This window comes from Diceros bicornis, chromosome 1 (genome assembly GCF_020826845.1).
Source record: "Diceros bicornis minor isolate mBicDic1 chromosome 1, mDicBic1.mat.cur, whole genome shotgun sequence".
Classification (NCBI taxonomy): Eukaryota; Metazoa; Chordata; class Mammalia; order Perissodactyla; family Rhinocerotidae; genus Diceros; species Diceros bicornis.
Window position 1 is genome coordinate 66,781,836 of NC_080740.1, and position 14,146 is coordinate 66,795,981.

Here is a 14,146-nt window from a genome sequence, read left to right on the forward strand (position 1 = left end):
TAGCCTCACCACAGCCCCACAAGAGAGCTTTACAACCTCTTGCAGGGGGCAGGGCGTCTTGCCCTGGGTCACACGGCTAGTACGTGCTGGAGCTGGGACTGGAGCCAGCTCGGCCAGACTCTCCCGAGGGCTGTGGGGCAGGGCCTGGGTATCCTGGAGGGAAGAGTCAAGTGAAGGCTGAGGTAGAATTGTGGAGGAGGAAGGGGTAGATGCGTTTCCCTCTGGATCAAGGAAGCAAAGATGAGGCCTGGGGGCTCCAGCGAACTTCTGAGAAAAGAGACAGGAACTAGCAACCAGGGACAATGACTTAAGGGTTTTGTAAGTTTCTAACCCCCTAGAACTTCCCCTTATTGGTTCTTTCACTATTCAGGCCATTTGCCTAGAGGGAGGAGCAGTGAAATCTATCCTTCAGTCTATACATATTTATTAAGTGCCTACTCTGGTGCTAGGCAGGTCCAAAGAGATGGGCCTGGGACATCTATCTCTTCAGAGGCAGGAGGAAGAGGGGAGTTGAGGAATCCTGTCTCATACCCACTGTGGGTGAGTACAAGAACCCCACAGGACCAAGAGCATGGGGGTGGCTAGAAAGAGGAACGGAAAGCCCACGGGTCTCTAGGGCCTTCAGGGAAGAAGAAAAGGGGAACACGAGGACGTGAGTCCAATCTGGTCCTGAGCTGGGCTGGGCCAAGAAGAGAGAGGGCTTGGGCCTGTCCCTGAAGGAGGCTGTCATAGGGCTGAGCTAATGGCTTGGGCTGGGCTGTGTCCTCCCTGGCCCTCCAGGCCCTGAAGTTTCTCTTCCTCCTCCCTCCACCCTCCTCCTGCTCCACAGGGGCCCACCCGCATTCTCGGGGAATCATAGGCTAAAAATAAACAGTTGCCACCAGACTCTGGGCTGGGGCAATCGGTTCAACAGGGGTCTTGTGGACAGTGGGTTGGGGCTGGGCCAGAGAATGGAAGGATGACAGCTAGAGGTCCTAGGACCCCCCAATGGGTGATGCAAATAATCCCCCCACCCCCAGCCCAGCTCTCTGAGATCCAGGCCTTCTGGCCTTCAGCTCATGACCTTCTATGGCTGGGGCTGTTTGGATCCCCAGCAATGTCACTGTGCCTGCTGGAGAGATAGAGCATGTGGCAAAAAATAGCTTCACCCCCTTGCAATATTCCTACCCATAACTGGACACGGCGAGCCTTTATCAGTCCAAAGGCAGACTCCCACTGCAGCAAAGGTGCTTTTCTGGGAAGGCAGAACCCGTGACTCCTCAGCCCAGAGAGGACTTCATGGGGCTCTCATTACTGACAGCTTCGTTGGAATCCTTTGGACAGGAGTCCAGCTTTGGAGGGGGAGGCAGGGTTGGCGGTGGGCTGATGTCAACCGGCAGCACCCACCTGTCATCTAAGGAACCCTCCTGGGTCTTAGCTGTCCTCTACTCTCCGGCCTGTGTCACTGACAAAATGTGAGTCCCCTCCTAAAACACACTTGATGGATTCAAAGAATGTCATTTCAATGGAGTCATTGCCTGGACTTTTGTCTACAGGAATTCAGCAGCTGAAAGACCCTCCCTGGCTCTGTGTTAACTCCATATTTGACTCTATAGAGACTGCACCGCCAGGGTCAGGCCCCGTGGTGCCTCTAATAACATTAATAACAACAACACTGGCTACCATGATCTGAGCACTGCTGAAGCATTTTGATCAGGACTTTACGTAACTTTATGTGGATTACCTCATTAAATCCTCACATGTTATTGTTTCACACCCATTTTACAAGTGGAAGAAATGCGGCACAAAGAGATTAAGTTGTCCATTTGCACACACATAGTGGGTCATGGAGCTCAGGTTTGATGGTTTACATCAGTCTGCCTCCAGATCCCATACCCTGAGCCCCTACAGGGAGCATTGCATTTCAGATGCGGGACTCTAAGAGAAAGGGCAAGGGAGGCCACAAAGCTAGTGGCAAAAGTCCCCAAAATGTTTCCCTAGAGAGCTGTCATTGTGCCCTGTCCACTGCCATGATCCCAGCACCTGCTGGTCCCCACAACACATGTGAGCCAGGTTGACCTCTCAGGCCTTTGCATGTGTGACTTCCTCCTCCTCAAATGCCCTTCCCTCACCTCTGAACCTGCTCATCCTGCAGGTCTCAGCATAACAGCCCTTTCCTCAGGGAAGCCTGGCCTGGCCAGGTGTGTTCTCATCACGCCATGTGCTTCCATTTTCTAGGCTTTAGCACAGTTGTTATTGAAATACACGTTAAAATCATTTTGTGTTTAGCCACTGTCTCTGACTGGACTGGAAGCTCCGGGAGGGCAGGGACTGCATGGATCTTGTCCACCAAGGTATTCCTATGACTTAGCACAGCGCCTGGAGTGTATTAGTTGCTCAGTAAGTATTTTTGAATGAATGAAGCAAGAACAGATGAATGAGTGAATGATTTCTTGAAACTTGACAGAATGGTCTAAACAGTGATTGCAAATGGAGCTGGCTGAGTGGGAAGTGGCAGCCAGGGCACAGAGGGGGCGGGAGGTGGGTGGGAAGAGGCCGCCCTGAGACACAGAGCCTTGTTGGGGCTGGTGGTGGAGAGGGACAGGAAGGGACTGGCTGACCTTTAATGAACTAGCTAACCCTAGGACTCCGGCCAACTGTGGAATGCTTTGACTTGGTGAGAGGATGGGCTGGCATCCCGGATGTTAACCTTTCAAGGTCATTCTCCTCAGGGCCCTCCATGTTTCCTGGAACAATCAATCAGAGTCAATCCCGCCATATGGGTTCTGAACCTTGTGAGGAAACAACTATATAAAATTGCTTAGAAATGGTTCTGGTAGAAGCTCCTCCCAGCAGTTAATTCTGGAGGATGGGGTTCCTGAGGGCTTTTGCTTTCACACATTTCTATAATGGCTGAATTCTTCCTTCCTCTCTCCCTTCCTTCCTCTCTTTCCAACAAAAATATATTACCTTTGTATGCAGAGTAACAAAGCCTAGTTATTAAGGATGTCTTCAAATGTTTAGGGGGTGGAAGTGCCTCGTCTTTAAGACCTTTCTGGGTGCAGAGAATGAGGAAAAAGAAGGGAGGAAGGCTGAAGTGAGTGGCTGAGTTAGAATGACAATATCATTGATCACTTTTTATTTTTCTTATTTTTTAAATTAACATGCAATAAAATTGACTTTTTCGTGTGCGTTTCTATGAATTCTAATATATAAATTTGTGTCATTTGTCAAATATGTAGATTTGTGTAACCACCACCACAATCAGGATACAAATCAGTTCCACCAGCCCAGAAGCCACCTACAGTTGCCTCTCTGTGGTCACATCCTTCACCCAAACCCGTCCCTGGCAATGCTGATCTGCTCTCCATTGCTCTAGCTTTGTCTTTTCAGGAATGTCATGTAGATGAGATCGTGTAGTATGTAACCCTTTGAGACTGACTTCTTTCCGGTTCATTCAGTTGTTGCATATATCTGTAGTTTGTACTGTTTTTTTTTTTTTTTTGCTGAGTAGCTTTCTAGTAGTACGGACTTACCACGGTTTGCTTATCTGTTGGCCCCTTGAGGAGGTTTGGGTTGTTTCTAGTTTTTGGCGATTATGAATACAGCTGCTATAAACATTTGTGTACAGGTTTTTTGTGTGAACGTAAGTTTTCATTTCTCCAGGGTAATCACCTAGGAATGGGATCACCGAGTCACGTGTTAAGTGTAGGCTTAACTTTATAAGGAACTGCCACACTGGTTTCCAGAGTGGCTGGACCATTTTGCACTCCCACCAGCAATGTATGAGGGTTGCAGTTTCTCTGTATCTTGTCAGTGCTTGGTATTGTCAGGTTTTCAAAAGCCATTCTAACAGGTGTGAGGTGATATCTCATCATGGTTTTATTTTGCATTTCCCTAATGGCTAATGCTGTTGAATATCTTTTTCATGTGCCTATTTGTCATCATGTATCCTCTTTGGTGAAGTATCTGTCAAGTTTTTGGTCCATTTCTTGGTTGAGTTGGTTGATTTCTTACTGCTGAGTTTTAAGAGTTCTTTTTATATTCTGGATACAAGCCTTTTGTCGGATATGTGATTTGCTAATGTTTTCTCCCAGACTGTAACTTGTCTCTTCATCCTCTTAACAGTGTCTTTCACAGACAAACATTTCTAATTTTGATGAAAATTTTTATCAGTTTTATTTTATAGATGGTACTTTTGACTTTTCAGCTAAGATCTCTTTGCCTAACATCATTTTTTTTAACTTTATCATTTTTTTGTCTCTTTCTTTGTGCCAGCCTGGGCAGCCCACATTGCTTAATCCACTTAATCTTCACTACAATCCTATGAGGTTGGTACTATTTTTATATAACCCCATATTACAGATGAGGAAACTGAGGTACAGAGAACTTAAATAATTTGCCCAAGGCTCACCTGGCTTTCAATGGCAGAACTAGGATTGAAGTGTACGCCTCCAGGACTTCAGAATCCACCCTCTTCACCACTAGGATCAGGTTGAAACTCTGCCCATGGAATCTCTCATTGGAAAATCATCAGAGCAAAGAAACTTTCCTCTCCTTCTCCTTCCCACCTCTCCCCCATGCCCTCTCCTGACTGAGAATGAGTCTCTCCAAGGCACATTCCATTATCTGAAATTTGTTGGTTTTTTTCTATTATTTGTCTTCCTCTACATAATTTGTTTCTTCCGCACTAGAAGGTCAGCTGGGTGAGAGCAAGGACTTTGCCTTTTCACCACTTTATCTCCAGCTTCTAGCCTGGTGCCTGGCGCAGAATGAGTGCTCACCAAATACATGTTAGCGGATGTTAGTGGATGGATAGGTGGACTGATGGATGGAGGGATAAACTGCCTCAGTTGGGGAAATTCGGCTTCTCAAGCAGAAGAAAACTGCAACCTTGGATCTAATCAGGTTCTGGCTAGAAGAAATCAAAAGGCATCTTCCATATTTGTGTGTATAGACATTACATACAGCATTTGTGTTAAAAAAAATAGAATATATACACATATATGCTAGTATATGCCTAGAAAATCTTTGGAAGGATACACAAGAACCTGGTGTAGAACTGGGTGGCTAGGATAGTAGGGAGAAAATGAGGCTCACCTCTCACTATATAATCTTTCATTCATTTTGCATTTTCTACCATGTGCATGTATGTGTTGCAGATGCAGAACATATATTTCTTTTTAGAATAATAATGATATAAGGTTTCTTCCCTCTGGAAGGCTGGGCAGCAGAGCAAGCCAAGACGTTAATCAGAGGAAGTAGTTCAGAAGACAATTAACACCTTCTCTCCAACTAGCAGCTTATTTGTAGGAACTGAAGCAACGTAAGTGTTAAAGCAGGAAATGTTTTACAAGGGTAGACAGGCAGGTGACATTTAGTAAGTCATCATTAATGAGCAGGGCTTATTAATTAATTTTTAAATAAAATACCTGCTCACTGCAGCCATTCAAACTTAAAGATGTATCTGAAACAAAACTAATACTCTCCAGTCCAACACCTTTGACACACTGTACTTAGAAATTGATTTCTCTACTTTTTTCTTTGCTCAACCAAATGTTCAGGGTCATTTGGATATGTTTATTTTGTTTTCTATGAAAATGGGATCAAACCATAGATATTATTCTAGAATATTCTTTTTCCACCTTGTACGTTTTAGAGATAATTTTAAATTGGCACACATGGATCTATCTCATTTGTTTTAATAGCTACGTAATATGTAACTGTATTGATGCAATCAGGGTGTATCTTGATATTAAAAAAATGTTGCAATGACTGTTTTTATATCTATCTATCTATCTATCAATCATTTATCTATATTAGTATCTATTATTGCTTTCACTTCTGAAAGTTGTCACACTTTTTTGTCATAATATTTTGGAAAATGTTTCCTAAAAGGCTATAATTTTTTTTACAGCCCAACAATGAGCATGGTAGTGTTGGTTTTCTTATGCCTTGGTCAGCTGAGAACGTTACCAATATTTTTCATTTTTGCCAATATTAGGAGATATGTGGGAGCTCATTATTTAATTTTCATTTCTCTAATTATCAATGTATTTGTTGCCCATTTTCATTTCCTCTTCTATCCACTGTTCTCATTCTTTGCCCATTTTTCCATTGGGTCGTTTGTGTTTTTCCAGTTTATTTGCAGGAGCATAGCATGTTCAGCTGAGGGAGAGTAATCCTTTTTTATATGAAGTTTAAATATTTTCTCCTACATTCCCATTTATCTTTTGCCCTCGTTTGTGATGACTTTTGTTATACAGAAGTTTAAAATTTTTCTGTAATCAGATCTTTCTATTTTTCCTTTCTAGCTATTAATAACCACGGATGTTTGTGTAACCCAGTGGTTTTCATGTGCTCCTAACCTTTGTGTTTCCTGGGGATGAATGGATGTCACAGGGGGTGGGGGTGAGCTGGCTGTTGGCTGTTAGAAGCTCACCATTGCCCCTTCCTCTGTTTTTATTGATCTTTCACATGCTGCTACCAATACCGTTGTACAGGAAGGCCTAGGCTCTGGAGCCAGAAAATTTGGGCAAAGTATTTAACCTCCCTGAGCCTTAGTTTCTTAATTTCCTCATCTAGCGATGGGGATTTAGAACAGTGCCGGCCCTGGGATTGTGGCGAGGCGTCAGTGAGTTGATACATGGAAAGCCACGCCTTAACTAGCATTTACAATGTGCCCAACACGTTGTGTGCTAGGCAATGTGCATACACATACTCCCACTCCGTCCCTACAACTACCTACCTGTCTGAGTCCAGCAGGATTATTCTTCTTTTACAGAGGAGGAAAATGAGGTCCAGGGAATTTAGGTAACTTGCCTGAAGGCACAAGAGTAGTGAGTAATGGAGCCAAGATTTGCCCGCGGTCCCTGTGTGACTTCAAGGCATTTGTTCTTCTCTTATCCACTCTCTATCCCACATTGATATTTATTGAGCACCTACTGTGTTACTGCCCGGTGCTGGGTATTGGTGACACAGCAGAGAACATGACAGTCCCAGTCTCTTGTTGCTTACAGTCTCCTGGGTGAGGCAGTCATTAACAACCAGACAATTTCAAATTGTAGTTAAGTGCAATTATGAGCTGTGCAATGAGAGACAATAATGGTGATTGCTTTTTTAGATTGGGGATCAGGAGAGGTCTTTCTGAGGAAATTCTATTACACTTTCAACATAAAGAATGAGTAAAAACCGGCCAGTTGGAAACTGTGGCATATCCAGTGGGTGGGATCCTGGCAGAAAAAGAGCTTGGCAGGCTCCAGGAATGGAAGAGAAGTTTACTATGGTGGGAAAGCAGCCAGTGCAAGGGTAGGGTGTGAGCTTGGGAGGGAGAGGTCACGGGATGTTGGAACTTGTAAGGCCTTTGTGGGTTGAGAGAAAAAGTTGGGAATTTATTCTAAAGGCAAGGGGAAGCCATGGAGCATTTAAGCAAGAGAATGCTGCAATCTGATTGTGCTTTAAAAATATCACTCTGTGAACATATGCACACCCTATGATGAAGCAATTCTACTCTTAGATAGCTACTCAACACAAACGCATACTTATGTGCACCAAAGACAAAAATATTAACAACTGCGCTTTGTAATAGCCCCAAACTATAAACCACTCAAATGCTTCTCAGTACTTGACTGACTAAATAATGATAAATTCAGACAAAGGAATACTATACAGCAATGAAAATGAACAATCTATAACTACACGTAATAATGTAGATGGATCTCACAAACATAATGATAGGTGAATTAGGGCAGATATAAAGTAATAGACATTGTATTAATCCATGTATATAAAGTTCAAAAACAGGCAAAACTGATCTATGGTGTTAGAAGTCAGGATAGTGGTTATCCTGGGGGAGGGATGGCGGTGACTAGAAGGGGGCACACAGGGGCTTCTGGGTTGCTGGTGATGTTCTGCCTCTTGATCTGGGTGTTGGTTGCACAGTTGTGTTCAGTTTAGGCAAACTCATCAAGCTTAACTCTCGTGATTTGTGCATAACTCTGTATGTATGTTCCACTCTGGCTAGTGTGTGAGCTTTGAACTGGAAAGGGGGCAGGTGCAATCTTGAGGAGCTGAGGTAGGGCTATTGCAGAATCCAGGTGAGGGGTGGTGGTGGCGATGGAGACTTGAGAATGGATTGGAGACACATGTTGGAGAAGAGCCCACAGGGCTGGTGATGGTGGGGGGAGTGGTGACCCATGAGTGGGGGTGGGAGAGGGACACGAGGGCTGCCTCTCCAGCTTCTAGCATGAGCACCTGGGTGGGACAAGGTGTCTGAACTAATATGGAGAAGGTGGGAGAGGAGCAGATTTGAAGAGGATGGCAGAATCCAAGGCCTCAGTTTTGGACATGTAAAATTTGAGATGATTCCAATAGGCAGATGGATGTACGGAGGTATAGTAAGATTTTATTCGAAAAAAAGACTTCTGCTGCTTAAGAGAAAAAAAAATTGAAAGCCACTGTTCACCCTTTTTCCTTTTACAAAGCACTTTCAGTTCCATTATCTCATTCCATTTAATTTCATGACAAAGATTCTTGTCTGTATGGGAGGCAAGGTGGGGGTGGGGTGGCGGGAAATGTTGCTTCTTTACGTAGAAAGTAGAGATATATTCGTGTGTATGCTCTTATGTGAACATGCTATATTTATCTATTAAAAGAGCAGGACCTGGGATAGGAGCCTGGGCTGATCCGCAGAAGGCATCCGCCGTGATGAGAAGGTTGGTTGAGGCCCTGGATTTGGCTCTCACTGCAGTGGGGCTGAGCTAAGAGGTCTGAGACCCAAGTGTAATGGACAGAGAAGGTTTCAGATGGCCTTGGGCCTGCGGGACAGGCCACAAGTGCCAGAAATATGGGCTCTGTTACCTTTTGATTCAATCTATCCCTAACTCCCCTTGAAGAACATGGATCACACCTCTCCCCTGCTGTTCCCTCGAAAGCTCCCCATTGCCATCAGGAAAGAGTTCTTTTTTTTTTTTTTTTTAATTTAATTTAATTTAATTAATTTATTTATTTTCCCCAAAGCCCCAGTAGACAGTTGTATGTCATAGTTGCACATCCTTCTAGTTGTTGTACGTGGGACGTGGCCTCAGCATGGCCGGAGAAGCGGTGCGTCGGTGCGCACCCAGGATCTGAACCCGGGCCGCCAGCATCGGAGCGCACGCACTTAACCGCTAAGCCACGGGGCCGGCCCAGGAAAGAGTTCTTAGCACAGGTCACTAAGCCTGGCCTGAGGAGGGCTTACCATCTCATCTTTCACTCCTTTTACTGGATTCTCTATGTTCAAGCCAAGCAAGACTTTCTGTCTAATGAACATTCTACGTTCTTTGCTATTTCCAGGCCTTTTTGCCATCTGTTTCCTCTGCCTGGGATACTCGTTCACTCTTCATTGGGCTTACCGCTACACATCCTTCAAGTCTCAGCTTAATCCCCACTCTCTGAACAGGATGAGCCCCTGACCATTCACCCAAGGCACCCAGCACTGCCGGATAGGACCCTCACTCTTCTTCGTGGTAGGACTCATTCAGCATCCGTCTTCGTTGCCAGACTGTGAGCACCAGGGCGGCGGGGATTGTGTCTGCCTTGTCCCCTGTAACCAGGCACAGAGCACAGTGCTCGGCACAGAAACAGTTGACTGATTTGTCCCAGACTGAGGACTGTGCCCTGCTCCCTGGCATTGGGTGCCAAACATGTCCTAACAGCCATATTCTTCCCTTGCCTCCTGGGATAAACCCTTGGGACCTAGCTGATAACCTTGAAGCTGGGAGACCTAGAGTCCACTGTGCACTCAGGGACTTGTCCTCATGTTTACAAAATCCCCTAAAAATGCTCATCACCGTGACTGACCCCATACCTACTTTTTCAACACAATACTTGCACGCAGTTTATAGGCATATTGGGGCCAAAACCCGCGCCCTCCTTCCCCTGAAGGACCAGCGAGGGTCAAACTCACTGGGGCCATCTCAGTCTGAAATAATGTAATCCTATGACTGCATCCAATGACAGTGTTGACAGTGTGGACAGCGCTACTGGAAGAGGCAATAACCACAGTGCATCAAGGCAGTCAAAAGCTGTGTCACAGAGCCATAAAAATATGAATACGTTTTATCATAGCAATTCCACTTTGAAGAATTCTTTCTGATAAAAGAATGCATGGGAGCAAAGATGAATTTATGAGGATGTTTACTACAGCCCTGCTCATCACAGTGAAAAAATGGAAATAATCTAGATATCCAACAACAAGAGATTGGTTAAAAGTGGAAATTCAGACAATACCGAGCCACCGTTAAAAATGATGTTGTGCATGTATATTGCTGACATGGAGTTATGTCCATGACACATGTGTGTCAGGAGCTGTTCAGTGGCAAGTGACAGAAATCCATCTCAGGGGGCCAGCCCCATGGGTTAGCGGTTAAGTGTGTGCGCTCCGCTGCTGGCAGCCCGGGTTCGGATCCCGGGCGGGCACCAACGCACCGCTTCTCCAGTCACAATGAGGCCGTGTCCCACATACAGCAACTAGAAGGCTGTGCAACTGTGACATACAACTATCTACTGGGGCTTTGGGGGAAAAAAATAAGACAAAAATTAAAAAAAAAAAAATTAAAAAAAAAGAAATCCATCTCAGTACGGAAAAAGCACAGGGAGGATTTGTTGGTCCATAGAATCCAAAGGAGAGCTGAACATCCAAGGTTCGGGAAGGACCACAGTGTGGCCAGACCTTCAGAACTGGAATCTGGACTCAGACACCTCCAGGACTCCCTCTCCATCAGCCATGTTTGCCCCTCACTTTCTCACTACAGACCGGCTAGTGGGGAACAAGGTTTGGGACCCAGGAAAGGGTCTACCCGAAACTATCTCTAGCCCTGAATCCAGAATCCCAAGCACGGAATATATTGGCTACCTTAGGTGAAGTGCTCAAATCAGAACCAGTCAACTGTGGGCAGGACAGCCAGGCACCGTGAATGGCCCAGCTGGGGTCAAGACCTGCCTCTGGACCAATCAACTAAGACCACGGGAGGGGTCTCCTTGACCTCACATGGGAGCTCCTGCATCACATGGAGAAGAGCATCGTCTCCCAGGAAAGGGAACTGGGCCGATTATCGCAGTTATCCTCTACCTATTGTTGAGGGAAATGGATAACAGTAAACACAGCGAGGTCCCGTTTCTGTAAAGATGTAGGTGGGGGAGCACTAGGAGGAACAAGTCTGAAAAGATATTCTAAAATTGTTAAAAGTGATTTTCTTGCAGCTGTGCTCTGATTTCTACAATGGACACTAATTATGTGTGGGATTAAAAAAATTTTTAAGAGAGAAAGCTATGTTGACTCCACGCGTATTCAGAACGTTGACTCAAGAGTCTATCACTCATGACTCTCTCGTTGAGCCAGCCCATGTTGGATTTGAAACACAAATGATTCTATGAACTGCAGATGTCATTCGTGTCTTTAGTCACCTGTCCATCCAACAAATGGGTATTTACAGGGGCCCAATAAATGCCAGGCAGCAATAGGTACTGGAGGTACAGTGACAGCTCAGGGCCAGAACCTGCCCTCGAGGAGCTCACAGTCTGGTGGAAGAAACGGAAGGGTGCATACCGGTTATAAGATGGTACGAGAAGCTCCAAACAGAAGTGTGAGCAGCATGCTAGGAAAATATAGACCAAAGAACAACCCGTTCTCTTTAGGGGGATCTTGAAAGGTGGTCTTGAGGCATTGGGCTTTGAACTGGGCGCTGAGGGTAGAGCATGCAGTAAAGGACTTATCAGGTGAAGGAAGCAGCACATGCACACGTGCAGAGTTCACCAGCAGGGCCTGCAGTTGGTGGGTAGTGGGGTGTGGCAGGAAGTACGAGGGAGCAGGCAGTGAATTCCATTCATTAAGCATTTAGCGAGCATCTATTATATGTCAGGCTTTTGGCTAAGGGTTTGCTGATGAGATAGGAAAGGCATTTGGGATTAGATTCCAGAGGACCTTGAATGCCATTGTATCTTGTTTCCAATAAAACAAAATTGAGATTAAAATGTGGGTTTACCACTTCTCCTCTAGGAGAGACAAAGTCTTCCTCATCCGTGGACCCTCTCAAGTATCTTCTGCTCATGCATCTCCACATTAGGGGAAGAAGCAAGACTGGATGCACGTGGGGAGAGACGGGGTCCTAACACACTGCTTCCTAGGTTCATAATTTCACCCAAGAACCAGGGAGATTGGGAAACAAGATATTTGGGGAATTCTCCCAGGGACTGTTATAGAAGTCGAGCTGTGCTCAAAAGGTCCTACCTGGGCTTTGCAGAGGAGGCCGAGAGCCACCATCATGGCACTACCCTCCCAGCTCTGGGGCTCTGGGGTGGCTCTGGCGAAGGGGGATCACTAACTCTGAAATGTCTTTCATGCACTAAGCCGAATGACCTTGGCCTGAATCGCTGAGGGTTATGTAAGATTAGGTAGCCACTTAGTCAAAAATAGCTCTCATGCTGACTCCAGCCCACAGAACAGCATCCAAGTGAAGGGGGCACAGATGGGCCAGAGCTGGGCACGCATGGGGAAATTCCCTCCCTGGTCCTCACCACTGGAAAATCATTTGAGAGTGTTAGATGAGACCACAGAGCTGCTGACACGTGACGTCCTATGGTTGTCTGTTTGGCAGCAGAAAGGGGGCTGTTTTGCTGAAGCACAGAAACCAAGGGACCATAAAGACAGAAATCCAGTGCAAACATTAAAGTAAAAGTGAGTAAGAAGTTGTAGCAGGCAGAAAGAGCACTGGACTAGGAGTCTTCAGATCTGCTACCACTCAAGAGCCAGCACTTTCATTTATTCATTCAACAAATACTTACTGAACAGTTGCTATGTGCCAGAGACTGTGCTACAGTGGAGACACAGGAGGTGATGACAGACACCGTTCCTACTCTCATGGAGTTTCACCATGTGGTAAACTGTCTTGTCCCCCATCCTATGGATAACTAACGTTTTCTGAGATCTTCCCTGTGCCAGGTACTTTACAAGACATTGGCATTCACATGGACAAGCCAGGCACAGTCCCTGGCCACATGTAGCCTACAGTCTAGAGGAGGAAATAGACAAAACAACAACAACAAAACCCAGACAAATGGTCTTTATAATAAAAAATTCCAATAAAGATTTGCCAAGGGCCCTTCCAGATCTAAGAGGAGAACTTCTCTATTGAATGGGACGGTTACCATCTTCTTCAAGGTTTCTGCCCAGTGAAGGAGCATGTCAGGCCCCTATCCTGTCCCTCTGGAAGTGACATAGGGGAAAAGTCCTTTGGACCCTGTGTGGGGAACGGGCGCCCCTTCCACTGCTGTTCAGAGTGGGTATTGCTCTGATGTTTTTGGAGGACAATTTGGCAACATTCATCAAAGTTTTAAAAGTATGCCTCTCCTGGGGCCGGCCTGGTGGTGCAGCAGTTAATCATGCATGCTTTGGCAGGCCAGGGTTCACAGGTTCGAATCCTGGGCGTGCACCAACGCACCGCTTGTCAAGACATGCTGTAGCGGTGTCCATATAAAGTAGAGGAAGATGGGCACAGATGTTAGCCCAGGGCCAATCTTCCTCAGCAAAAAGAAGAGGATTGGCAATGGATGTTAGCTCAGGGCTGATCTTCCTCACCAAAAAAAAAAAAAAAAGTATGCCTCTCATTTGACCTAATAAGTTCACGTCCGGGGATTTATCTAAAGGAAATAATTGGGTAAGTGCACAAAGATGTACATTCTAATGAAGCTCAGTGCGTCCTTTTTATGATAGCTAAGAATCGGAAATAAACAAGGTAGCCAATATTGAGGGATTATTGAAGTGAACTGTAGTATATCCATAAAGTGCCATAAAAGGATTAGGTAGCCCTCTATACCACTGATGTGGAAAGATGTCCATAGGTTAAGTTAAAAAATTTGGTTTCAAAAATTGTGTGCAAAGAAATTAGTAGCCTTGTGCACCGTTAGTGGGAACGTAAAATGGTATAGGCACTGTGGAAAACAGTATGGCGGTTCCTTCAAAAATTAAAAGAACGACCACATGATCCAGTAATCTCACTTCTGGGTATATACCCCCAAAATTAAAAAACAAGGTCTCTAATTGTACACCCGTGTCCATAGCAACATTGTTCACAATAGGTAAAACATGAAAGCAACCCAAGTGTCCATTGATGGATGAATGGATAAACGA

General features: G+C 45.3%; 1 long non-coding RNA gene across 1 annotated transcript in view; it reads left to right on the forward strand.

Moving 5' to 3' along the window:
* Positions 1-380: 380 nt before the first annotated feature.
* Positions 381-14,146, forward strand: part of LOC131407818 (uncharacterized) — a 37,187-nt gene continuing 23,421 nt past the window's right edge. The window contains exons 1-2 of the long non-coding RNA XR_009220680.1: positions 381-540; positions 2,269-2,379. This is a non-coding gene — a long non-coding RNA (uncharacterized LOC131407818). The remainder of the gene's footprint in view (positions 541-2,268; positions 2,380-14,146) is intronic.